Below are 27,627 nucleotides of genomic sequence, written 5' to 3'. Positions count from 1 at the left end.
GGTGACCGTAGTCGCCACAGCATGGGGCCAGAGGGGCCTGTTCCAAGCAAGGCGGACCTGCCTCTCTGCGCAAAGCCTCCCTACGTGCATCCCCACAGGCCCCCAGTTCACTCAGGGTCAACACCACGTCCCCACTATCACCTCCCTCCCTTGCCCCGCTCCACTCCGTCTCTGGGCACACTCTGGCCTCAAGGCCTTAGCACATGGCTGTGCTTCTCGCTTGGGACATTCTTCCCAATCCTCCTCTCTTACTTTCCTCGAATGTTACATTGGGGAGGGGGTGGAGGTGGTCTGAAATAACCAGTTCAATATTTCAAGCATGTCTCCACTGAACTAGCCCATCTCCCGTCTTACTGCACCCCGAGTACCTAGACCAGCACCTGGTATATACTGAGTGTCCAGCAGCTACTGACTGAAGGAGGGACGGATGGATGGACAGATGGAGGAAGAAAGGAAAGAAGGGAGGAGAGTTGCCCTGGAGGACCCAGATGCCAGATACTGAGCCAAGCACTAGGGACAAGTGACAAGGAAGATGTGACCCCACCTCCAGGCTCGTCCCCAGAGGAGCACACTGGCACCCTCCCCCCAGCCCCTCACAGACCATTACTCACAGGCATCAACATCACCCCGACACACTAGACCAGGTGGGTTGTATTCTTCCTTTTATTTACTGTTATTGTCTAATTGCTCTGGCTTTGACCACTACTATGAGCTTAAATAGAAGTAACAACCTTGTCTAGCTCCTGACCTTAAAGGACTTGATTTCAGTCTATCCCCGACAGGCATGATATCAGCTGTGGGTCTGTAGCAAAGAACCTTAACTGTGGTGAGAGCTTCCTGACCCTATTTGATCAAGCTTACTTAGTTTTATTTTGTTTCCACCAGAGTCATCATTGAAGCTCAGGGCCTGCACAACAAATCCACCACTCCAAGAGACCTTTATTTATTTATTTTTAATTTGATAGGAGAGAAATTGAGAGAGGAGAGGGACAGAGAAAGAGATACCTGCAGGCCTGCTTCACCACCCCCTGAAGCTTCTCCCCTACAGAAGGGACTGAGGACTCGAACCCAGGTCTTTTTGCATGGTAAGGTGTATGCTTAACTGGGTGAACTATTGCCTGGTCCCTCAAGAGTTTGCTTTTTTTTTTTTTTTCCTCCAAGATTATTGTTGTGGCTCAGTGCCTCCACCGCTATCGAACAGGCCATGGCCGGTGCGCCGCTATGTTCCATCGCTGGGGAGCCAGAGACGACCCGAACTGCCCCTGCGGCTCCAGACAGACTATGACCCACATAGTCAATGACTGCCACCTCTCCAGATTCAAAGGAGGTCTCGAAACTTTACATCAGGCTCAACCTGACGCTGTTGTTTGGCTACGGAAGAAGGGCAAACGCTAGAAGAAGAAGTGCCTCCACTATGAATCCACTGCTCCTGGAGGGCATTTTTTCCCCTTTGTTGCCCTTGTTTATTGTTGTTATTGTTATTATTATTGGTGTTATTATTGGATAGGACAGATAGAAATTGAGAGAGCAAGGGAAAACAGAGATGGGGAGAGAAAGATCAACACCTGTAGGCCTGCTTCACCACCTGTGAAACACCCCTGCAGGTGGGGAACCAGGGACTCGAACCGGGATCCTTACATGGGTCCTTGTGCTTTGCACCATGTGCGCTTAACCCGCTGCACTGCTGCCAGACCACCAAGAGTTTGCTTTTAATCACTCGTGGGTGTCAGCTCTTTGCTCTGCACCTGCTAACATGACCACACGATTCGGCCCTTTTTTTGATGGAGCACAGTGCGCTCAGTGATTGGTGCTGACAGATCAATTCTCCTTGCTTCGCTAAGTCCCACTTGGTCATGTTATGTGATCCTTTTAATGTATTGTTGATTGTTGAATTCAATCTATTAGTACTTTGTGAATTTTTTTATATCTGTGCTCATCATCAATTTGTACAGCAAATCTCACAAAAATTTAATTTGTGTGTGTGTTTTCTGTCATCTCGTTTGGGCTCTAAGTTGTGCCTTTTTCCATTCTCCCTCAAGAAGAGGCATGAGTTCTTCTTTGAAGGTTTGGTAGAATCCACTAATAAAGCAGTTTGGCCCTGGACTTTTGTTTTGGGGAAGTTTTTTTTGTTTCAGGTAGTCCATTTTCATTCTTTCTTATATGTTTATTTTATTTACCAGACCACTGCTTAGTTCTGGCTAATGGTGGTGCTGGTTATTAGACATGAGATCTTTGGTGTGTCAGGCATGGAAGTCTTTTTTGCACAGCCACTATGCAAACCACTGTGGTATCTCCCCAGTGTGGTAATCCACGTGTGGATGTGTGTGGACCTAGAATTTTTTCTTAGTGATTTAATAGAGTATAATTCCACACCATTCCCACCAGAGTTCTGGGTTCTCGTCCCCTCCAGTGGAAACTGCTGAAGCCCTTCTCAGGACACAGATATGGGCTGACTAGTCAAATGTCACCTGAAATATATGTATTGCCCATCTTAAATTCACCTCTACGGCCATGCCTTCACTTCCTTTCAAGCCACACCTACACCTATTACTACTTCCGGTTGTCTTCCTTTTTCCTCTCCGGGGAGATTTTTAAAAATTATTTTCAGGGATCGGGCAGTGGCACAGTGGGTTAAGCGCACGTGGCGCAAAGCGTAAGGACCGGCGTAAGGATCCCGGTTCGAGCCCCCGGCTCCCCACCTGCAGGGGAGTCGCTTCACAGGTGGTGAAGCAGATCTGCAGGTGTCTATCTTTCTCTCCCCCCTCTGTCTTCCCCACCCTCTCCGTTTCTCTCTGTCCTATCCAACAACGAACAATATCAACAATGGCAATAATAATGACCACAACGAGGCTACAACAAGGGCAACAAAAGGGGGAAAAATGGCCTCCAGGAGCGGTGGATTCATGGTGCAGGCACCGAGCCCAGCAATAACCCTGGAGGAAAAAAAATTATTTTCAATTTCCATACTTGTGATTGGACTGCTCTACACCTCCCTGGTTCAGCTATGGTGGGTAGCAGTTTTCTAAAACATTTATTCATTTCTTATAGATTAATATATTGACATATAGTTATTCCTGGTAGTCTCTTGTGGTGCTTTATATTTCTATAATGTCTGATGTCATTTCTCCCCTCCCTTATTTCTGATTCTGTTTATTAGAGTCTTCTCTCCTCTTTTCTCTGTCAGTCTAACTAGACTTTTATCACCATTGTTGATCATTTTGGAGAACCACCTCTCAGTTTCACTGACTTTTCGGATGGTCTTTCTGGTTTCTGCTTCACTTTTGCTTTGATTTTTTTTTAAATTTATTTATTTTCCCTTTTGTTGCCCTTGTTTTTTTATTGTTGTTGTAGTTATTATTGTTGCTGTTATTGATGTTGTCGTTGTTGGATAGGACAGAGAGAAATGGAGAGAGGAGGGGAAGACAGAGAGGGGGAGAGAAAGATAGACACCTGCAGACCTGTTTCACTGCCTGTGAAGTGATTCCCCTGCAGGTGGGGAGCCAGGGGCTCGAACCAGGATCCTGACGCCGGTCCTTGTGCTTTGTGCCACGTGTGCTTAGCCTGCTGCGCTACCGCCTGACTCCCTTTTGCTTTGATTTTTATTACTTCCTTTCTTCTAACTTTTGTTTAGTCTTCCTTTTTCTCTTTTTCTGCTAGGACTTCAGTTGGGCTTCATGCCTTCTTTCTTTCTCTAGATAGAGAAGGACAGAGAGATGAGAGACCCCACAGCACCGCTGCCCCTCCTTGCGAAGCGTCGTCCCCTGTGCAGATACTCACTGCCACTTGGGTGGCTGGGGGCTCAAACCCGAGTCCTCACACATGGCACTGTGTGCACTCTGCCAAGTAAGCTACCTCCCAGTTGGTCCCTGTTTATTCTTTATCCAGTTACTTTAGATATGAAGTTTAATTGTTTGAGACTTTTCTCATTTCTTGATGTCGGCCTGTACCGTTATTAACCTCGGCTAAGCACCACTTTTACGGCTTCCCATAGGGTCTCATATCGTGGTATCTCCATTTTCACTTGTCTTCAAGTATTTCTTAATTTCTGCTTTAATATCATCCTTGATCCGATGGTTATTGAAAAGTATACTTCTCAATCTCCGTGCGGTTGAGGTTTCCCCCAGTTCTCTTCTTGCAGCTTATTTCAAGGTCTAGAGCGCTATGACTGGGAAAATACTTGGTATGGTTTCAATCTTCACAAGTTATTGACAATTGTTTTGCATTCTGCCAGATGGTCTATCCTTGAGACCATTCCACATGCACTTGAGAAAAAAAAAAATGGAGATTCTGCTATTTAGGGTGGAATGTTCTGAAGATGCTATAAAAGCCCGTCTGGTCTAGTTCATCATTTAAGACTATTTTCTCCTTACGTGTTCTCTGGCTGGCCTTTCTGGCTGGTCACAAGTGGGTGTTAGAGTCCCCTGCAATTGCTGTCGGGATCACTCCTTAGTGTATTAATTGTTGCACTGTGCATTTGGGTGTATACATTCACCGTGGTCTAGTTTCTCGTTGTACTGAGCCCTTACAATGCTGGGCCCTATACCCTGTAACGTATTAACCTGAAAATCTCTTTTATCTGCTATAAGGATGACAGTATCTGTCTTTTTTGGTTTTTTTTTTTTCAAAGGATGACAGTATCTGTCTTTTTTTGGTTTTTTTTTTTCAATACATTTTATTTTAATAATGGAGACATGGAAAGAGAGAGTGAGCAGGAGACAGAGAGGCCCCAGGGCACTGCTCACTTCTAATGATGGTTCTGGGAACTGGACCCAGGAACTCAACACCTCAGGCAGGAGAGTCTTTTCTGCAGAACCACTATGCCATGTCCCCAGCCCAACCGTCTCTGTCTCTGTAAGGTTTCCCCTTGACTGTAAGAGTGTTTTCCAGCCTTTTACTTCCGGTCTCTGTTTTATCTCTGGAGTTGAGTGACCAGTAGGCAACAGGAAATCAGCTATTTTTATTCATTTGGCTGCTCTATACCTTTTCATTGAAGAATCTAGACCATTAGAATTTAGGGTTTATTGAAATATAAGTCTCTGTTGCTGTTTTATTGCTTGGCTGGGGTTGTGTACTTTGTGTTTGTTCTTAAGTTTTTCTCTTATTCTCTTCACTTGTGCTGGGGTTGTCCTTTCCAATGTCTCAAGCATTTCTCCCACCCCCAATAAAAGGGAAGGAAGGAAGGAAGGAAGGAAGGAAGGAAGGAAGGAAGGAAGGAAGGAAGGAAGAAGGAAGGAAGGAGTCACACAGAGTACAGAGGCTGCAGCATCACAGAAAGTTGTGAGCAGTGCTCCCACAAACAATGGTGAACCGGTGCAGGCAGGGGGTCTCAGATCCCTCAAAGAGGGAAGGGGTGAGCAGAAAGGGGGTGTCTCCTCTCTCCAGAGATAAAACAGGGGCTGCAAGGGCAGGGCCAGGCTACCACATGCAGATTCTCAGCTGCCACGAGGCTTGGAATCCCAAGCTCAGTGGTGCCTGGCAGGCCCAGGCCTGCCCTCCTGCTGCCAACCACTTCCCCACTTCTTGTCCCGTCTGAACCACTCTCAGCCCTCGGTGACCACCCAGTTCACCATGAAGCTTGCCAACTGCCTGCCCACCAAGAGGTGACACCCAGGGCCCAGGACACAGTCACACTCTGCCAGGAGCACTCCTACCCCATCAGTAGCTGCTGTTCCCATCTCCACAAGAGTGCAGAGGCACCAGGAGGTCCCCATCACAACAGCTGCCTGCGTCCCACAGAAAAGACTAAGGTTCAAACCCGCCGCCGCCCCTCACCCTGAGGCCAGGACAGTGCCTTTCCAAAGTCTTGCTCTATCACCGATGTGTTCAGGACGGTCCCCAGCCGGGCCAGCTGGTCTACACATCTCCGGAATCACATTTCTAAGAGTTTCTTTCCGGGAAGCCTGTCTTGCTCTCAAGCAGTGACCCACACAGGGCGCCCCTGTCCACCCCCCGCCCAGTCACTCCACACCATCCCCCCATGGCCAGCACCATGAGGTCATCCTGAAACCAAGCCCAGGAGTATCTACGGGGCCGGGGGGAGGGCACCCTTGCTCAGAGAGGAACGATGGGGCCCCTCAGGCAGTGCTCTGGGGCTGCCAATGGGGACAGACACATAAGCCAAGACCCTGGCCTGTCCTCATGGCTGGCCCCTCTGACTCTGGGGCCCCTCCCCAAGGGCAGAGGGGGGATAGGTGCCCACAGAAGCTGCCGAAACATGCCAGCAGAAGCTGCCCGAGAGGCAGCAGCCTGTCAGTGTATCCGAGAGTGGCCCTGGTCCAGGGCCCAGAGACAGAGCTTCCAGGAATCTGTCCCAGACACCCTCCCATCTCCCGCAGGCCTGCTCTTGGGTGGAGGGACCCCGGGGAGGCAGGTGCACCCGGGTCATGGGGAACAGACAGGGTGGCTCCCTGGCAGAGAGCAGGTGCTCTGACCTTACGCGTTGCCAAGTTCAAAGCCCAGCTCTTCCATCTGCTGACTTGAGGGCGGGGCGGGGGGGGGGTCAGGGATGCTGGATTGGCTGGGTCGTTGCTTTGTTGTTTCATGAGGGGTGGTGGCTGAGTGTCCTGGGGTTGCTGGGCGACTAGACACCAGCGAGAATCAAAAGTGATGTTTCCAGTCAGAGCTCCATCAGGTGACACCTGTGAAGGGGCTGGCCTCACAGGTTGACACCCCACCCCACCCCCACCCCCACCCTCATGGGGCTGCTCTTCTGGCAGAGGGAGGTGTAGGGGGCCTGAGCCCAGACCCCTTCTCCATGTGCTCCCAGTGGGCAGAAATGCGGCTCTGCCTCCCAGGTCTGTGCAAAGGGCTGGGGGCTCAGCTCTGACAGTGACAGCCCTTCCAGGCTCCTTCCCCTCCCCAAGTTAGAAATGCTCCCCCACCAAGGGGAGCCTGGAAGGCTTCCAGGGCTTGTGCACTGTCACGTGTGCACTCCAAAACCACTGCTTTCGGGGGGGGGGGACAGATGCCCTCCTAAAACACCCCACCTGTGGCAGGGACACCGGCAGCCACCACGATGCTCAGCCCAGGGTCCCCAGAGAGCTGGCTCAGAGATGCAGAGCCCTAGGTGCCCAAAGTCTGAGCAGGTGCCGTGTGTCTTCTCCAGGGACTATGCTCTCAGCGTCAGGGAGCAGCGTCCCGTTTCCCTGCAAACATGGCCGGCGAACGGCCAGGCAGGAGCTCACACACAGGGCTGCCCACACTCAAGGAAGCAGGTGGCCTGGGACAGAGTCAGTAGAGCCAGCGAGAAGCTACTCTTGCTCCAGGCTGGTGGCGGCGCCTTGGCAAGTGTTTCCTTGGAATTCTCCGGAGGCCTCTGCCAGTTCAACTGACAGGGCAGCAGATGGCACACACTTATCTGCTGATGATATTTTGATTTATTTATCTCATGCAGATGGTGCCGTGCCTTGATTTCTGGCAGGAGTCCCGACTGTGGGTCAGTTTTCTGAGAACCGTTTCTCTGAGTGGATGGCAGACCAGGGGATGATGCCCTGCCTGGCACGGGGAATGTGCCATCATGGCCCTGGACTGGGTGCTGTGGGCGCAGGAGAGGGAAGCTCATTGGGTGGGAGGCCTGCATGGCAACTGAGAACCCCAGCGCCGTGGTCTCGCCCCCTCTGTCTCTCTGACTGAATGCGAAGCACCACCTGCAGTGGTGAGACTGGCATGTGTGAGGCTCTGTGTCCTCCTGAACTATCATCATCACAAGGGGCCGGGCAGTGGTGCGCCCGGTAGAGCACACACGTCCCCATGCTCAAGGACCTGGGTACGAGCCCCTGATCCCCACCTGAAGGGGGCACATCATAAGTGGTGAAGCAGTGCTGCGTGTGGCTCTCAGTCTCTCTCCCACACCCTCCTCTCTCAATTTCTCTGTGTCCTATCAAATAATTTTTTTTAAAAAAGGAGGAAAAAAAGAAGCCACAGTAGTACCAGCAGCAAGCCCCAGCAACAAGTCTGGTGGCACTCAATAAATAAATAACTAAAAATCATCCCAGTAAAGCCAGGAAAGGGTGGCTCTAAAAGGCGTTGTAGCTGGAAGAGCCTAGATACTTCCTTACCATCAGCCCCGTCTCGGGCCTGGCTGCTGGCCGGGCCTGTAAAGCGCACACACCACGATGAGCAAGGCTCTAGGTTCAAGCCCCCAGCCACCATGTGGGTCGCCTGCCTGAGAGCAGTGGAGCAGTGCTGTGGCATCTCTCCCTCTCCACCTCTCGCCCTCCTTCTCTCTCTTACCCTCTGTCTAGAGAAAAGGTTTCCAGGAGTGGTGGTGGGGTCATGCCGGGCTCACCCAGTGAGACCATTGTGGGGGGAAACGGACAGCGCACCCATTTTGCCCTGCACGTGACCCAGGCTCGAGGCAGCCCCCTGTCACACTGTGGGGAGAGTTGGTGCTGTGGTGTCTTTCCCTCTCTCACTTGTCTCTTTCTCTGTTTTTCTATCAAAGGGGGGGGGGTGGGAAGCAGTGAAACTCCAGTAACCAAAAACTTAAAAAATTAAAGGACCAGCATGATGGGATAACAAGTCGTGCGTTCAAGTCCCAGCCCCGTGTCTTAGAAGCTCTGTGAGTCTTGGGCTGGATTCTCTCCCCAGCTCGGGCCACAGAAGAGAGCTATGCCATAGGGCCCGCCTGTCCTCGGTGTCACACACACACACACACACACACACACACACACACACACACACACACACACACAGGACCGAGCTATCCCCAGAGCCATCCACTGACGTTGCGTTTCTTTGTCCCTGCAGCTGGAGCCAAGACATGGATGTGACCATACAGGGAGACAGCTGGTGTGTGACAGGAACTCAGCAAGTGTTCACAATTACTATCGTCAACTTTTCAAGGGAGCCTGATAAGTAAAGGAGAGTGCGATATATATATTTTTTAACGATGGCCCATATGCTGCGTGAGGTTAAAGCAAAGGCAAGCCGTTTCTCCCCATAGCTCGGCCTCCTTCTGTCTTCTCTGATGGCCCCAGGGGCTTGTGGTGAGTGATTTGATCTCACTCCCAGAAAGCATGCTCTCAAGGTGAAGTGGTTCTGGCTAGGGGCCAGAGCCCGCCACCCAGGCCCAAGGAGGGGTCGCCGGTCACGTGTGCACTCTGCCAGTTGTGCCACTGCCCAGCCCCCCAAAACCACTGCTTTTTTTGGGGGGGACAGATGCCCTCCTAAAAGGCCCCACCTGTGGCAGGAACACCAGCAGCCACCAAGATGCTCAGCCCAGGGTCCCCAGAGAGCTGGCTCAGAGATGCAGAGCCCTAGGTGCCCAAAGTCTGGGCAGGTGCCGTGTATCTTCGCCAGGGCCGGTGCTCTCAGCGTCAGGGAGCAGAGAGGAGGCGTCCTTCCCAGGGTGTTGAGACCCAAGGCCTCTGCCTCTGGACCAGAAGGAGGTGTGTGAGGACCCGGTGCATACAGAACATGGCCATAGCTGACACACCTCCAACCCCTCCCCAAAGTCACAAAGGTGACTTCCCCACCCAGGGCCAAATGAGTGGCCCAGGAAAAGGGAGATTAGAACCCCTGTCTCACACATACTCACATGAGTGGGCCCCTCTGGTCTTGGGTGGCATTGCTAAGCTGGTGAAAAATAAAATAAAATAAAAAGCCTCTTCCCCCGCCCACTGCCTCAGCCTCTACCCTGGTCTCCCTGCCTCCCCACCTCCTCACCTCAGCCCTGGGCTTTGACAGAGCTCAGAACTAAATTCTGCTCAGGAACCCCACCTCATTCATCACGCCTTCAAGCCCTTATCAGGAAATGCATAATCTCTGGGATCTCACAACTTCACCTCTTGAAAATCATCTTACAGACAGACTCCACATGTGAGAAAACAAACACACACACACACCAAGTCAGGGCTGAGTGATGGCGTACCCAGTAGAGCACACATGTTACAATGTGCAAGGACCTGGGTTCGAGCCTCCAGTCCCCACTTGTAGGGAGGAAGCTTCATGAGTGGTGAAGCAGTGTTGCAAGTGTCTCTCTGTCTCTCTTCCTATCTATTTCTCTGTTTCTATCCAATAAATAAATTTGTTTGTAAAAAAAAAAAAGTCAGCATAACTCAAAGCAGCTTTACTCTAATAGTGAAGGACTAGAAATAATGAAATTTCCATGGATTAAGTAAGAAATATGCACTCGATCTGTGGAGAATTCATACCCAATCAAACAAGCAAGACAGCTCCCTCTTCCTCTCTCGGAATATGAACACAGAATATTAATATTCATTAGTATTAACATAGACTGTCACCCCTGCATGAAAATGGGGTGCAAAGCTAAAGCTGCAGACTCCCCACTCGCACAGAATCAATCTAAGCAAGTCTACCTGCTCCTTCATCTGTGAGTCTGGTCTCCTGACATCTTCTATGTGACACTGTTCATTCTTTACTGCTGCCATGACAAATGACCACAAACTTAACGGCTTAGATGCTATCCCAGAATTCCATCTTTTTAATTAACTGATGTATTTCTTTCACAAGAGAGACCGGATCACCTTTCACGGGGTATGTGGTGATGTGAATGGAAACTAGGGTCTCGGTTTGCAAGGCAGGTACCTACACACACACACACACACACACACACACACACACACACACACACACACACCCTTGTGATACGTCCTAATTTATTATTCTACAAGCCAGAATTCCAACATGGATCCCCTAAGAGGCTTGAAGGAAGACGGCACTTCCTGCCTTCAACTCCTCAAGGCCACCTCTTGTGCATCTTCCTCTGTCTGCAAAGTCAGCCAGACATGGCGCCCTCTCCAGTAATTACTGGAGTACCCCACTTTTCAAAAAAAAAAAAAAGACATCTATTTATTTCATGAGATACCGAGAGAGAGAGACAGAGGGGGGGGAGAGAGGGAGAGAGAGAGTGAGAGGATACCCAACAGGACCACACAGTTCTGGTTTATTTGAATCCTAGTCACTAGACCACCAGGGAACACTTGTTCTGGAATAGTTGGTGGCAGAAATGAAACCTGGGCTGGGACCTCATGCTTGCAAGTCCTGTGCTCTACCACTGAGATCTCTTCCCGTCTGCTTCTCCGTGTTGTTTGCTGCTGTTGTTGTCACCTGGGGCCTCAGCACTCCAAGCTGACTTTTTCAGATAGAAAGACATGGAGAGGGGGTCACGTGGCGGTGCACTGGGTTAAGCTCACATAAGACTAAGTGCAACGACCCACACCGGATCCCGGTTCGAGTCCCCGGCTCTCCACCTGCAAGGGGATCACTTCACGAGTGGTGAAGCCGGTCTGCAGGTGTCTATCTTTCTCTCCCCCTCTGTCTTCCCCTCCTCTCTCCATTTCTCTCTGTCCTATTCAATAAATGGAAAATATGGCCACCAGGAGCAGTGTATTCGCAGTGCTAGCACTGAGCCCCAGTGATAACCCTGGAGGTAAAAGAAGAAAGAAAGAAATGGAGACAAAGGAAAAGAGATCACTGCGCCAAAGACCCCTCCAGTGTGACGGTGGCTGAGCTCAAACCTGGGTCGCGTCACTACACAGCAGGTGTGCTGTCCAGGTGAGCTATCTTGTGGGTCCCTGTCCCTCACTTTCTAGGACCCATGATCATACATAGTTTTTAGAGACAGAGAGACTGAGGCAGAGAAAGGGAGTGAAAGCAGCTACAGCACCAAAGCTTCCTTCAGTGTGGTGGGGGGTGGGCTTGAACACAGGTCAAACACATAGGAAAGCAGTGCACTAGCCAAGTCAACTATTTCACCAGCCCTACAAATGCATTTTTATTATTAATAATTTGCAGGGGGGAAGGGAATAGAGGCACAGAGAAACTGAGAGGTGAGGGAGAGATGGAGAGACAGAGAAACAGATATCCACAGAACTGCTTCGCCACCCTGTAGGTGGGGACAGGGGGCTTGAACCTGGGTCCTTGTGTACTGCTATATGGTGCACCACTGCCCGGCCCCAAGACTCATGATTATATTGGACCCACCTGGAAAATTTAGGATCAGCCAGAGCTGAGCAGTGCTCTGGTTAAATAATAATAATAATATAAATTAAATTAAATTAAAAAGAAAATTCAGGATAAACCCATGTTCTCAATTGATTTGTATCTGGAAGAAGTCCCTTTTGCCAATTAAGGCAGTGGATACACACACACACACACACACACACACACACACACACACACCAGGTTGAGGGGATTGTGACATGGACACCAGAGGGGTGAGGGACTATTGACCGACTCCATCTCGGTCAAAATGGGCCTCTGGGAGTCGGGTGGTAGCAGGTTAAGCGCACGTGGTGCAAAGCGCAAGGACCAGTGTAAGGATCCGGGTTCGAGTCCCCGGCTCCCCACCTGCAGGGGAGTCGCTTCACAGGCGGTGAAGCAGGTCTGCAGGTGTCTGTCTTTCTCTCCCCCTCTCTGTCTTCCCCTCCTCTCTCCATTTCTCTCTGTCCTATCCAACAACGATGACATCATCAACAACAACAATAACTACAACAATAAAACAACAAGGGCAACAAAAGGGAATAAATCAATAAAAATAAATAGTAATCAAATAAAATCAAGATGGGCCTCTGCCACCACAGCACCTGTCCCATCTCATCAAACACCAGAGCTCGCCCTGCTGAAGCACTCCCTCCACCTGAAACGCCTCTCTCCCCTGCCTGATGCCTCCTCAAGAGCTTCCAGGCCCACCTCAAAAGCTTCCTCGACCACGAAGTCCTCCTCCCTGCCTCCCCCTAAACAGTGACAACAGCCCGCGCTCTGCGAAGTCGCCCTCGGTGCGACACCGTCCGCTTGGCCATCTGGATTCTTCCTGTCGGCACGTGAGCGGGGTGAGTGGCTGACTCCTTCCTCCCCGACCGCGGCGTGCGCCCTAGCGTGTGTGACCCCAAACACCATGCACGTGCCGGTTGTTCGGGAGCTCGGTCGATAGTTTGCCAAGTCAATACATTACGACGCCTACCTCATCTTGATGCCACACGCTCCAGACGCCAGAAGCTCTGCCTCCCTCCTCGGATTTCTCCCAGTAATTCTCAAAGAAAGACGGTGCTTTGCTTAGTCCATGTGCCGCTACCTTCGCTCTGGGCCTGGAGACCAGCCGCGGGTACAGGTGCAGACCCCCCCCCACCGCACCCCCGCAGCCGCCATGTGTCACACGCTACTTCCCAGCTGCCCCTCCGGTCCCGGCGTTTACACAGGCATGGGGTGGGGGGGCCCAGGCCCCTGCCAGGCGCCCACAGAATCACAAAATCACAGACCACAAAGTATGGCGGCGCCCACCTGTCCGGGAGGGGCCGACGAGACCTCCACTCGCATCCTATTGGCTGCCGCAGCCACGTGACCGAGCGCATCGCAAAGGAAGCCGGGAAAAACAGAGGATTGTGGGTACAGCGAAGCATGGCGGCTGCGTCGTGACTACAGTCTTCCTCTTCTCGCGGTTGAAAAAAAGAAAAATGAGGGTTTGACTGGAGATCCAAACGCAGAGTCTTGTGGTGTGAGAGGAAACCAGTTCAGCTCTGGCGTGCTCGCTCGCTCTCGCTCAGCTGTGTGGACTCAGCCTTCCCCCTCTCGCTCCTGAATCCACACCATCTCATGTCACCCTGGGAAGCGACAGTCCCCACCATGGCGAATCCAGCTGCAGGCACCCGGGTGCTGGCTGAGGGGTCTCTCACCGCTACTTGCTAAGCCCTGCCAGCCTCACTGTTTATTCAAAAGCCTCCAAATGATAACACGAGACATATGCTTGATTTTCCCCTCCAGACTCTTGCGAGAGGGGAAACTTTTTTTTTAATTTTTTTAAGCACGCATCAGATGAAGCTTGAACAAAACCAATAACTCTTTCGGGACGAGCAGCTCCCTAAGCTTCCCACGGACGCTCGCCAAGTGTCATTTCTGGGGTTTACTCGGCAGTTGTTTACTGTCTGGAAAGAAATATTGGCCTTTCCTATAGGCGCTTCTCTCTTCTTCTCTGTAGCCTTCCCACCTCTGTCCTTGTAGCTTAAAATCGTGAGCAAAGGATAGCCTCCCCCCTCGGTTGCTTTGCCCAGCTTCGATCCCAGACCCAGCATCCTCCCTCCAAACCCATCACTCTGGCCCTGCTACTTCTGTCTTCCTGCATCAGCACCTTCACCTCGAGGCTGAGACAACCGCAATTACAAGTCAATTCCCAATTATTCAGGCTGATTATTCAGGGAGCAAATCGTTCATTCGGGCTTCTTGCTTCCCCCTCTCCGTGGGCCTGGCACTTCTCATTAGCACCTCCTGCAGCAGGCAGGAAAAGAAAAGAAAGTTTGCAAGCTCCCATCCGTCAGGACTGCTTGCTGGCCCGTCATCTCCCTTTAGTGGGGAGGCGGCTGCCAAGCTGGACTCATCTGCTCACGATGCCTCCTCTCCCCCAGATAATTCGAGGTCCACAATCATTTTTCCAGACAGGAGAGGGAAGTCTGCAATATCCCAGATCTTCCCTCCCAGAGCAGACCCCCAGCGGCCTGTGACGTGTGCACCCTTGACAGATACATGTGTGCTTGTGTGAGTCTGTGTGCACGAGACACCGGTGTTGTCAGCACCAGCATGCAGCTTGCTGGAAGAGGCTGTCTCTTTACAGCAGGAAATGTGTCTGATGGAAAATAGAACAGCCTCATGTAGAAATAGTCTCCTTAGCCAGATAACCCCAGAAGGTTTTGTTTTGTTTTGTTTCTAGACAGAAGGTCCTTCCTAGTCTTGGGCAATCAGAACCATGGTCCCCTTCCTGCTTCCTGGAAGACTGTTAGAAAAATGGGGACTCTCTTGGACTCACAAAAAGCATGCCTAGGACCCAGGCCTATGAGAGCAGACACTGACCTGGGAGACAGTGCTCCTCAGTCCCAACATATGAGTCCTCTCTGCTGCACTTACTGCCTCTGCACAGCCCAGTTTCCACTTGGAAACATAGGGGTTGTGATCCCCTAGGGCCAAGTAGCCAACAGGGCCCTCACAGGAAGAATGAGACAGGTCCTGGAACTCTCCAGCAAGCCCAGGCTGAGCTCTAGGGAATCCAGTTCTCTCTCTCGTATTACATGTTTGAAAAACAAATCTTCATTAAGCAACAATGCATCAGGCACTGTTCGGAGTGCTGAGGATCCAGTGGTGAACAAGACAGAAAGTTTTCATTCCAGCAGGGGAGACAAGCAGTAAACAAGTAAACCCACAGCGGTGTGTGCTCTAAACAAAACAGGGTGCTGTGATGGCATAATGTGTGGGCTGGGTCTCTCTGTTTGGGCAAGCAGGGCCTGTCAGCTCTGCTGAGAGAACATTCCAGCAGCAGCCAGAAGGCAGCCATGTGGATGCAGGTGGAGAGCTCCAGAGAGAAGCTGCTCCCTCCCCAGTACAAAGGCCCTGGGGCAAGAATGCACTTGGCTGAAGAAGCAGCCAAAAGGCTAGAAACTCTGGAGGGAGCTCAGGAGGGGGAAGAGGAGTGTGCAGGGTCATGCTTACTTGGTTGGAGCAAGCTGAGCTGCGAGGCTGGGGCTCCAGGAAGTCACTGGAGGGACCCAAGTAGAAGAGCACAGTCATCTGATTTGCATTTTAAAAGCTCTAGCTGGAGGCTGTGTGATTGCAAAGGAGAACCCACTCACAGTTTAAGCCTAGAAGCTTGTGAGTATAGGAAACTGGGCTATCTCGCTGAACCCAGACAGCAGAGAAAGGGAGCTTCATTCTGGCTGTCTTAGTTTTAGGGTCCTTCTCTCAAGCCCTCCTAAGTCTGCTTCAGGCTCTCTTCAGCCTGCTTCAAGTCAAGCTGTCTGCCCCTTGCTCTGTAGTCATATTCTACAGAGCCTGACTTAATGCTCAGAGTCCTCAGATTTCCCAGGAGAGGGAAGCTGACTGGTTCAGCTCAGGTCAGGTGTCCAACCCAGTAACCAATCAGCACATCCAGGGAATGGTCATCTACAGAGGGAAATATGGCTGCCAGCAATGGCCACAGTTATGACTGAGGAAATTCCCAGAGGAAGAGCAGGCTGCACAGACGACCCCCCCAAAGTGCCCACTGCTCACTATGCCCCATGATCTCCACTGATTCCCTCCATCCTTATCCCCCATCTCAGTCCCCCAACACTACGGGAGATTCTGACTGGACAGGCCCCAAAGTTACTTGGAACTTAGGATATGGGGAGCATTCACTGGGAACACCAGAAGCAGGGGCAACAAAAAGGATAGGCCAGATCCTAAAGACTGCGACTGGGGTATTGTGAACAGAAGGCTGCTCTAACGGCCCTGAAACCAGGAAAATAAGACAACATGGAAGCGGACGGCCACTTGGCCAGAAGCGTCTGTGCACACAACAGGCTCAAGAAGTAAGGAGACAGCCCACGGGGACAGACATGATAGAGGGCAGGGATTGGGCTTTGGAGCTTGGGGGCCTCCTCAGAAGCCCACGTTCCTTAATGTCCGTCAGTCAGCACCCCAGCACTGCCACCTCAGGGGCCCACACAGAGCCTGTGACAACACCCTGGGGACTTGGGGCATGTATGGGCCTCCACTCCTGTCGGCAGTGCAATCAGAGGGGGTGCTGGGAGAGGGAAAGAGAGGACTCCTCTCTCAGTCAGCAAGGCCAGAAGGAGGCGAGGTGGGAAAGAAGAAGGGTGGGCTAAGACGGGGGGGCAAGAGTGAGTGAGAGATCAGGACCGGTAAAGGCAGGGGCAGAGACTGGGAACGAGAGATGGCCACAGAAACAAGGTGAAAAGCACTTTGAGAGCCCAAGAGGGAGAAGTACCAGGCGCCCCCTCAACTAATAGAAAGAACTTGAAGCACAAGGACTGGTATAAGGATCCCGATTCCAGCCTCGGCTCCCCACCTGCAGGGGAGTCGCTTCACAGGCAGTGAAGCAGGTCTGCAGATGTCTGTCTTTCTCTCCCCCTCACTGTCTTCCCCTCCTCTCTCCATTTCTCTCTGTCCTATCCAACAACGAACGACATCAACAACAACAATAATAGCCACAACAAGGTTACAACAACAAGGGCAACAAAAGGGGAAGAAGAAAAATAAAGAGCTCGAACTAACTAACTGGGTGACTCAAACGCCAGAGCCGTGGGTATCACTCATGGTTCTGGAGGCTGGGACTCCAAGGTCACAATGTGAGTGAGCATTGGGGACTCCTTATGCTGAGACAGTGAAGCTGTGTCATTTGGGGGCCACTATGTGTGATGTGTTCTAACAGTGGAAGAGAAGCAAGACTTCCTACAGGCACCCAGCAGAGGGACATCTGGTCAACCCAATTCTGCTGCTGGAGACCAAAGGGCATCAGGCCTCCCCTAATGATGGGACCAGACACACTGCTCTTTGGAATTATCCCAGCTTCTGAAAATAGAGAGCAAAAGACAAGGGGCACCATGCCCGGGACTGGCCAGTCCTGACCTAACTCGAGGGGGATACCCTCTGGCCGGTGTCCCCTCCTGCTCAGGACCTCTGAGAGTTCTGCCAAGTCCACCCTCCTCCCCACCTTGGCAGCCTGTGCCCAGAGTTCCCCTACAGCTACTCCAAACTACTCACAGCTCCTGAGCTCCAAGGTTGCCACCTCTCCCAAGCAGCCATCCACACCCAGGACTGAGTCAGTCCCACCCCCATGCCCTCCCACCACCCTGAAGCTCGCTCGCTGCTGCCAGTTATAGCACACTTGGCACGTGGTGTGTTCACTGCGCCAGGCTGCCTGTGCTGGGGTTCTGCGGGCGGACAGATTCCGTCAGGCCCCACCCTTGCTTGCTTGCTGTGTTATCTCAGGCCAGTTACTCAACCTCTCTGGGCCCCAATGTCCTCCCCTGTGAGCTGCTGATCAGTGTTCACAGCAGATGATGAGCCAGGCAGGACTGAGTCCTGAGCAAACACACACCTGCCAGCAGGGCACCTGCACGGCTGCCAGGAATGGTGTGAAGTAAACCAGAAAGGCCAGGAGGGAGGGTCTCAGCAGGCAGGGTACATTCCTGGCATGTGGGGGGGAGGAGCACTGGATTCAATCCCCAGTACTGAATATGAATGACAGAGCAGTGCTCTGGTCTCCGTCTATCTCTGTCTCTCTCTCACTCACTCTTTCTGCCTCTCTGTCTCTGTTTCTCTCATACACACATTGGATCCATTTTTTTAGTGACTCCAGGGGACCAGGAACTGGCTTGCCCTGTCTGGAGCACACACTTCACCAGGCTCCAAGGCTTGAGTCCACGGCCATCTTGGGAACACCTGCAGAAGGGAAGCTTTATAAGAGGCAGTGCTGTGGGTGCTTCTCTCTCCCTCTCCCTCTCCCTCTCTTTGCTGTTTTAATAAACAATACCAATAATAATAACAATGAAAAGAGTCCAACATGCAAGCACAAAGTCCCAGCAAAAACCCTGGTGGCAGCAACAACACAAATTACTTCAATACATAAAGCTTAAAAAGGAAAAGAGAAGATGTGATGGATCTGGGGGACCCACCTAGTCTCGGGGGAGAGGGAATGACCAGTCCCAGCTTCCTTGAGGAGGTGACTTACGTGGAGAGAGAAGTGGCAGCATGTGGCTTCAGGGAGGGCTGGCGTTTCCAGAAGAAAGAGCAGCACCAGGCTGAGAGCAGGGGCCCCAGGGAGGGCGTGGGCCTTGCCCGGCATGCAGCTCAAGTTCAGACCCTGGCACCACATGGCAGTTGCTATGGTACAGGGGAAACTCTGGTGCCACGGTGTCTGTCTGTCTACCATCTATTTAACCTGTCATGTAGCTTCTAACTAGTATCTATCACCTATCTGTCTTTTAAGCCTTTCTTCTGGGCAGGGGGGAGACAGTTATAATGGTTCTGTGAAAGATTTTTCTTCCTGAGGCTCTAAAGTCCCAGGTTTAATTCTCAGCACCACCATAAGCCAGAGCTGTGGAGTGCTCTGGTTAAAAATATAATAATAAGGGAGTCGGGCAGTAGCGCAGTGGATTAAGCGCAAGGATTGACATAAGGATCCCGGCTCGAGTCCCCGGCTCCCCACCTGCAGGGGAGTTGCTTTACAGGTGGTGAAGCAGGTCTGCAGGTGTCTTTCTGTCTCTGTCTCTCAGTTTCTCTCTGTGATATCAAATAAAACAGAAAGGAAAAAAATTGGGAAAAATGGCCGACAGGAGTAGTAGATTCATAGTGCTGGCACCAAGCCCTAGTGATAACCCTGTGGCAATAAAAATAAAGTTCATAATAATAATACATAAAACACTGTTCATGCCACTCTTCTAAAAATAATTAATCTACCTTGTGCAGCTATTTGCCTTCTAAATCCATATTCTAAAGCTATCATCTGTCTTCTAAATCTATCCACTTATCTTTTAAATCTATATTCTAAATCTATCACCTATCCATCTTTTTTTTTTTGCCTCCAGGGTTATTGCTGGGGCTCAGTTCCTGCACTATGAATCCACTACTCCTGGAGGCTATTTTTCCCTTTTGCTGTCCTTGTTGTTTATTGTTGTTATTATTATTGTTGTTGTCATTATTGTTGGATAGGACAGAGAGAAATGGAGGAGGGGAAGACAGAGAAGGGGAGAGAAAGACAGACACCTGCAGACCTGCTTCACTACTCCTGAAGTGACCCCCCTGCAGGTAGGGAGCTGGGGGCTCAAACCGGGATCCTTACGCTGGTCCTTGTGCTTCGTGCCATGTGCACTTAACCTGCTGCACTACCACCCGGCCCCCACCTATCCGTCTTCTAAGGCAGCCTCTCTATCATAAATAAGTAAGTAAATAAATAAATAAATAAATAAATAAATAAAATAACCTGGGAATGGTGAAATCACACATGTGAGACTCTGGCTGAAGACACACACACAGGAACACGAACATACAAAGGCTTTGAGGCAGGAAGAGAAGCCCCCTTTCTCAGGACCCCAGAGGGCCTTAGGCCACGATGTCCTAGGACATAATGGCCGTGTCCTTGGCCCCAGAGTAGGACTCAGCACGTGGGCCCTGTCAGCAGAGACCTGTCCCCACCTTCCCCTCAGTGACTAACTCCACCACCACGCACTGACTGGGCATCTGCCAAGCCGTGTCCATATGCCAGGCGCTGCGTGGGAAAGGAGGGAGGTGCACAGTCCTGGATCCTGCTCTCACAGCCTCTCCACCCTGCCCCCTCCCCCTGGGGACCAGGCAACACCCTACATGCACCCCACATGCCAGGTTTGCCATGGAGGCTAGCTGGCATCCACACTCGTTCCAACTCCCCCTTGCCCTAACAGTTGATATATGAAGACAAAACAACGGGATAAGGAGGACAGAGAGAGATGAGAGCCTGCACGACAGCTCATCTGGGTAGTGCACCTGCTTTGGGAACGGCCCCCAGTAGAAGCCAGAGCCCTCCAGAACCTGCATGGGGGGGGGGGCTGCGTGTGCCCGTTTTATTAGGATGCTTCCAGACATTGCCGGTGCTCTGCCTCACTCCTCAGCCGACTGCCCTAACTCTGTCTTTCTCACCAGCTTTGTTCTTGTTGCTGCCCGAACTGTGCACGCGACGGGTCTCTATAAAGGTGGCTGCGGACACGCCTGGAACTTTCCTCACCCACTGCACTGCTCCACAGCAGAGAAAGTAAGTGCTGCTGAGGGGACTGAACCTGGGACTGGGGAGCCTTGGGTATGGAAGTCTCTTTGCATAATCGTTACACTGTCTCCCCCACCTCTTCTTGGCCTTAGGAAAGTGGTAGTGTTTGCCTCCTGGTGCCGTGTGGAGGGTTAAATGAGACATGGCCGCCAAGTGCAGTTGTTCATGTTGTGCACAAAACCACTCACCCAAGACCAGGAGCCGGGCCCCAGTCCCCAGGAGCCTCCCCACCCAGGACACACCTTGAACAGCAGGTGCTTAATGAATAGGCCTGCTGCCATCTTGGCCCTGCGGTTGCCCATCTGAGGGCTCAGCCCACCCTGGGCCCAGACTGTGACAATCACTGCTTCCCAGACCCAAGAGGAGGTCCCACACGACGTTGTGTGAGGACTGAGCAGAAGGAGCCATGGTTCCCAGCGATCATGTGGGGACCCCCACTCCCCGCCCACTTCCACCTGCAAGAACAGATGAGATAGGAGCTTTGCACATAGTCAGACTGGAATTCCTGCATGATTTACAACATTTGCTCCAAGAAGTGGCAGCCGTGGGGACAGGCACCCCACTTTCCAAGCTTGCTTCCCTGTTTGTGCACCCCACAAACAACCTCTGGCTGTGCCTGTGCTGTTTGTTTTCCCTGCCTGAAATGCTCTCTCCTTTTTCATTCTCTCCCATAAACCTGGTCCCATCTCAACAGCCACCTTCTTCAGGAAGCCTTCCTTGGTTTCCCAGACTCCATGGTCCCCTGTCCCAGACTGGAAAGGGCTGGCTGTATTTTAATCACTCCTACCACTGGCTTTCTGGAGGTCAGAAAGAGAAAAAAAAAAAAAAAAAAAGATGGGCAAATGAAATAGAGGCTGAAGTTTTGCCTAGGACCTCAAGAAAGGAGTGGGGACCCCCTCCCAACCCTTTCATAATTAGGGGGTTCGAGGTCTAAAGTCAGGAAGCAGTGTGTCAGGACAGGTGAGGGCTGACAGGAGGGCACGATGCATCTGTCATTCTGACGGCCCTGGGGATGGCACCGGGCATCAAATGTGACCACAGCCGAGAGAGAGAAAAGCCAGGGTCGGCGCTGCAGGAAGCTAATGAGCTGGTGAGGCCGTGGGCACCACAAAGGGAGGAATCTCGAGGGCTCTCCAGTCTCGCCAGCTGGCCCGCACTGCCTCCCGCACTTCTCTGCCGGCTCAGTTTTAAAGAAGCCACCCAGACAGACGCACGCTCAGCCCAGGGCCACCCTCCCCCCACCCCTCCCATGTGCAGCCAAGCCCAGTGCTCAGGAAGGAGCTAGGGCCGGGGGCCGGGGCTGGGCCAGCACCCCAGAATGCCCACTGCTCCCTGCCAACCAGGCAGCACAGGCTCCAGGCTCAATACCACACGGCAGTACCCACAGCAGTACCAAGGGGTCCATGGATGATGGAGTGGGGCTTTGGTCTCTCTCTCTCTCTCTCTCTCTCTCAGTGCAGACTAGGTGGCAAGGGATATTTCACCTAGTATGGCACATGCCTTGCCACACACATGGCCTGGGTCTGAACCCTTGAACCTTGGCACCACAAGGAAGTACCACAGTGTTAGAGAAAGCTCTGGTATTATGGGAGTACAGTTTCTCTCTCTCTGTGTGTGTGTGTGTGTGTGTGTGTGTGTGTGTGTGTGTGTGTGTAGTTGAAAGAAACAAAGAAACAAAGAAACAAAGAAAGAGAGAAATAAAGAAAGAAGGAAAAAGTGAACATTTTTGCCTGGAACAGTGAAATCACACATGCTCTAGGCCCTGGCACTATAAAAATAAATAAGTTAAAATATAAAGAGCAGGTCTAGGCGTAACTCAGTGATATCACACATGTATAAGGTGCTGAATTTCCTCCCCAAGCACTGCAGCAGAGACAGAGGGAAGTGCCAGGAAGACAGCATAATGGCTCTGCAAAAGGCTTTCATGCTAGAGGCACTGTAGATCCCAGGTTCAAACCCCAGCACCATCGGCCAGTGCTGAGCAGTGCTCTGGTTAAAATAAAAAGGAGAAAGAGGAGGAGGGAAAGAGAGATGGTCAGGGAAATATCACCATGGGAGCACACAGAATTTGCACACTCGTGGTCTGGGAGGTGGTGCAGTAGATAAAGCATTGGATTCTCAAGCATGAGGTCCTGAGTTCAATCCCCAGCAGCACATGTACCAGGTTGATGTCTGGTTCTTTCTCTCTCCTCCTATCTTTCTCATTAATAAATAAATCTTTTTTTAAAAAAAAAAAGAATTTGCATGCTCAAAGTCCCAGGTTCGAGCCTTAGCACCGCTAAGAGCCGGGGGGGGGGGGGGAGGGAGGAAAGAGAAATTAGGAGGAGAATCCCTCTGAAATGTCATTTCTTTGACTCTGACCTGAGTTTGCCCTTCACTGGCGTTGGGAGCTACCACCCCTCATCACGTGGCCTCAATGGAACTCAAAGCAGGAGGCAGATAGCAGGGGGAGGCTGTGACAGGATGTATGGGGCAGACTCCAATGCAAAAGCGTCCTGAAACCTCAGTAGCTTCAAACACCAAACCCCTTCTGAGGCTGTGGGGACCAAATGCTGAGCCCTCATTCCGGGCACATGAGGGCCAGTCTTGGCTGCCTGGGGACCAGGCCAAAAGAGAGGCAGCCACAAGTCCGTTCTGTTTGTGGTTTTGAAATTCTGTCCACAGTCATAATAAGAATCCTATGAATGAGAGATAGCGATCCTTGTGTGCCCGAGAATTTAAATCCCAGGCAGTTTTGCTTCAGAGCCCAAGCTTTTAACTCACCAAGAAATAAAACGATTCCTTTTTTTTTTTTTTTTTATTTTATTTATTTATTCCCTTTTGTTGCCCTTGTTGTTTTATTGTGGTAGTTATTATTGTTGTTGTCGTTGTTGTATAGGAAAGAGAGAAATGGAGAGAGGAGGGGAAGACAGAGAGGAGGAGAGAAAGACAGACACCTGCAGATCTGCTTCACCGCCTGTGAAGCAACTCCCCTGCAGGTGGGGAGCCGGGGTTCGAACCGGGATCCTTATGCTGGTCCTTGTGCTTTGCGCCACCTGCGCTTAACCCGCTGCGCTACAGCCCGACTCCCCCCTTTTTTTTTTTTTAACGCACCTCCTGTCTTCCTATTAGTACCAGGGAGAAAGTTTCAGCTAAGCGCTTATTTGCCCAATGCATGTGCACAGACAGAGCCAGCCCCGGGCTCAGAGCCAACCACACCACCCTGAGGGAATCTGACAAGCCCTGGGTTAGCCTCTGCGCTCCAGACCCCAGGCAGGAGCAGGCATTCCCTCTCTCTGGAGGGGCTGTGGCAGAAAGACTGCAATTGAAAGAGGGCTTGGGGACCAGCAGCCTTCAGTGGCACCTCAGATGAAACCAGTGGAAAGACAGACTGGAGCTGCAGGAGGCACCTGACCTCAGAGCCTAGGAGCAGGAGCCCAAGGCCTGAGTCTGAGTAGCTTCCCCGTCACACCCAGGGCGACAGTCCTGGCCAGTTCCCTGCACTCTCTGGGCCTCAGTTTCCTCACCTGAGAATGAGGGCTTGCAATGACCCTCTGGAGTGGTCCTAGGAGCAAGCACTGTGGCCAGAACTGAACATGAAAGGATGCCATACTGAGTCTGGAGTGTCTAAGCAAGTGTTAAATGCAGGCATCATCAACACAAAGCAGACAGCCAGGCACAAAGCGAGGCAGGTTACTTGGGCATTTCTAAGCCCCATGTGGGTCTGTGGCTGTCTCCTCTCACTGCCTGCTGCCTGCTTCTTCAAGGCCAGGGCCTTCGGTCTATCTGGAGAGCCCACCGGTGCCTGACAGCAGAGGCACCTGAAAATATTTGTGCTGTGGGTGGGTGGGTGGGTCAGGAGTGGTGGGTGCACGGATGGCTAGGTGTGTGGATGGATGGATGTATGGCTGGTGATGGATAAACAGATTGTGGACGGATGAATGGTGGTGGTGGTGGAATGATGGATGGATTAAGGATTCATGGTTGATAGATACACAGCAAACGGATGAAAGGCGGGCAGATGAGTGGGTGACAGTGGGTTCACGGGTGATGAATTGATGGGTGGTGGATTAATGGCTGATGGGTGTGTAACGGCCGCACCTAAATGTGGGTCAGAATCTTACTCGGGCTCCAGGTCCACAACTACTGCAAAGCTCTCAAACAACGAGGACTGCCAGAGCCGAGCAGTGTTCTGGCAGCAAACAAAAACAAAAGAATAAAAGCATGTCTTGGAAAAAAGTAAACAAAACATGTCCTGGGAATTCTTGAGCTTTGCTGAGAATTCTAGCCCCACTGGAAAGGAAAGTGACCAGAGCCCAGGTGGTGGCATACCTGGTAGCGCACACTTGTTACTGTGCACCGGGTTCGAGCCCCTGGTCCCCACCTGCTGGACAGGTGGGGGGCGGGGGAGCTTCACAAACAGTGGAGCAGGGCTGCAGGTGTCTCCTTGTCTCTCTCCCTTTATATTTCCTCCTCCTCCTCAGTTTCCGACTCTACCCAATAAATTGAAAAGGGAGGAAGGTGAAAAGAACCCAGAAGTGAAACAAATTGGGACTGATATGCAAAGGCAGCTGGGAGTCATTGCAGCAAGATCAGCTGGGGCCGGGCTCTTGGGCATTCGGGGATCCAGGGGAGAGAAGAGCCTGCCCTACCTCTTGACCAGAAGGTTCCTCTCCAGTGAGCAGCCCTGATGTTTAGGGCAGAAGTAACTGGAGGCATGTGGACGTGGTGGAATTTTTTTCTCCCCCCTTAATTCAGGTATCTGTCAGACTTTGATTCTCCTTGGAGACAAGGAAGGCTCCTGGAGCCAGCGAGAAAAGTCCTTGGAATCCAAACACAAACAACCACACAGTGTCTTCTGCAAAGTCACTGCCGGCCAGGTCTGCCTGGGAAAATTAGAAGATTACAGACTCAGTCGCAGCAATGAATGTTAACGCCAGGAGCTGGTGGGCCAGGGCCAGAGGGCTGGAGCCTCATGCTCTCCGGGTGATGTCACAGCTCTGGTCCCTCTGGGATAGTTGACATCTTCCCTCCACCACCACCCCCACCCTCGCCCCTTCCTCCCAGTCCCACAGCCTCCTGTCTGTTCGGTGTTGCCTCTTGATTCTCACAAGGTCACAGGCTTAATAAGGCCAGGTGGGCACTCCAGAGCTCTCCTCTCACGTTAAATCACCAGACAAGAACGAAAGCCCCTGCAGCCGACGTCCCCATCTTGGGAAGGGACAGAGTCATTTATTCAGGACAGGAATCGATGAGCTGTCCTCAGTGCACCTCCCCCACCCCACATCCAGTTCATCAGTAAGACTGACTTCTGAATCCATTCACCTCTCTTTAACAGCCCCCCAGGCCAGGCCAGGCCAGGCCAGGCCACCAGAACCAATCACTCCTTCATTCTCTCAGAACTGTCTCTTTACCATTCACAGTGCTCTTCTGTTAAAACCAAATCCTCCTGCCTGAGAAGGCCCTGACGGAGCCCCTCGGAGTGTTTGAAATCAAGTCCAGGGGCTGTGCGGTGATGCACCGGTGCAGTTCCCACGGCCCCATGTGCAGGGAGCTAGGTTCAAACGCCCATCCCCACTTGCGGGGGGTGGGGAGCCTCATGAGGAGGCAGAAGAGGAGAAAGAAAAGGGAAGAAGATGGGGCCAAGTCGTGGCACACCTGGTTGAGCGCACATGTTACAGTGTGCAAAGACCCAGGTTCGAGCCCCCAGTCCCCACCTGCAGGGGGAAAGCTTCACAAGTGGTCAAGCAGGGCTGCAGGTGTGTCTCTGTGTCTCTCAACCTCTCTGTCCCTCCCTTCCATCTTGATTTCAGATTGTCTGTAACCAATAAAAAAAGAAAAAATTAAAAAAAAAAAAAGAAAAGGGAAGGTGACAAGAAACACATGGAAAGGAGAGATAAACACTTGGGAAATTGCCATAAAAAACTAATTTCCGAGCCCCAGACTCCAACACCTGCAGGGGAGTTGCTTCACAGGTGGTGAAGCAGGTCTGCAGGTGTCTGTCTTTCTCTCGAGACCCTCTTTGTCTCCCCTCCTCTCTCATTTTTCTCTGTCTTATCCAACAACAACAGCAATGACAACAATAATAATAATTGCCAACAACTAGGGTAACAACAAGGGCAACAAAATGGGAAAAATGGCCTCCAGGAACAGTGGATTCGAGGTGCAGACACCGAGCCCCAGCAATAACCCTGGAAGCAAAAAAAAAAAAAAAAACTAATTTCACCAATACCGACAACAAAGCCATTCTATTCTAGAAGAGAAATCATTAGTTTTCAACTCTCAGAAACCAAAATATGAGCTGGACAGCCAGCACACCAGCATAGCTCAGGAAGGAGTGCTCTGTGAACAGGAAGGAGTAGTATGAAGCCCTCAATAAGGATCATTACTAAGACTGCGAAGCAGCGCGGTGTTTCTGGCAGTAATTAACAGGAAGCGGATGATCCAGGAGCCTGTTCGGAGGGGGAACTGCGCAGCAGAAGGTGGAAAAGTACCAGAGGGAGAAGCTTGACTGCGTTGCCTTCTCTACCATGGGAGGCAGCAGACTGTCAGAGCCCAGCACATCCCAGCACGGAGGGCCCGAGGCTCATGGGGTGCCCACACAGAACAGGGCTGGAGGAGGGCAACAAGGGCAGCTGAGAGGCCTCCAGGAGGACCCTGGGAGATGCCAGTGGGGGGATACCAGTGGGGGGAGCTGGGGTTCACTCAGGGCTGGCTGGCTCTTCCAGTGCACTAGAACTCAGCCTGCCCCTACCTCACCCTCAGCCAGGCAGCCCCCAGAGTCTCCTAAGGGGAGGGCAGAATCACCCCACCATGAGCCTCCCCAATGGGGCAGATGACTCCTCCGGCTGCACAGTGAGAGTAGGCCTCACATGGGGGGAGGGGGTCCCCCAACACTATCAGCCATAGTGTGTGTTCAGGATACGAGTGTTCTATGGCTTCTGATGGTACCTCGCTAGTTAAAAATAAAATGGGTAGGGCCAGGCAGTAGTGCACCGGTTAAGCACACATAGTGCGAAGCGCAAGGTCTAGCACAAAGATCTCGGTTCGAGTCCCGGCTCTGCACCTGCAGCGAGGGGCAGGGGGTCGCTTTATAAGCGGTGAAGCAGGTCTGCAGGTGTCTA

General features: G+C 51.8%; 1 protein-coding gene across 3 annotated transcripts in view; it reads right to left on the bottom strand.

The window, feature by feature from the left end:
• The window catches only part of GSG1L (GSG1 like), a 106,486-nt gene that overhangs the window by 56,942 nt on the left and 21,917 nt on the right, over nt 1-27,627 (bottom strand). Inside the window, exon 1 of one of the 3 annotated variants that reach the window (XM_060172744.1) lies at nt 12,926-12,971. The exons of the other annotated variants lie outside the window; for them this stretch is intronic. The gene's annotated coding sequence lies outside the window, so the exon portion shown is untranslated. Of the gene's footprint in view, nt 1-12,925; nt 12,972-27,627 lie in introns of those variants that run through there. 3 annotated transcript variants of the gene reach the window in all.

The sequence above is a fragment of the Erinaceus europaeus genome, chromosome 15 (genome assembly GCF_950295315.1).
Source record: "Erinaceus europaeus chromosome 15, mEriEur2.1, whole genome shotgun sequence".
NCBI classification, from domain to species: Eukaryota; Metazoa; Chordata; class Mammalia; order Eulipotyphla; family Erinaceidae; genus Erinaceus; species Erinaceus europaeus.
This window is presented reverse-complemented; position numbering and strand designations above follow the sequence as displayed.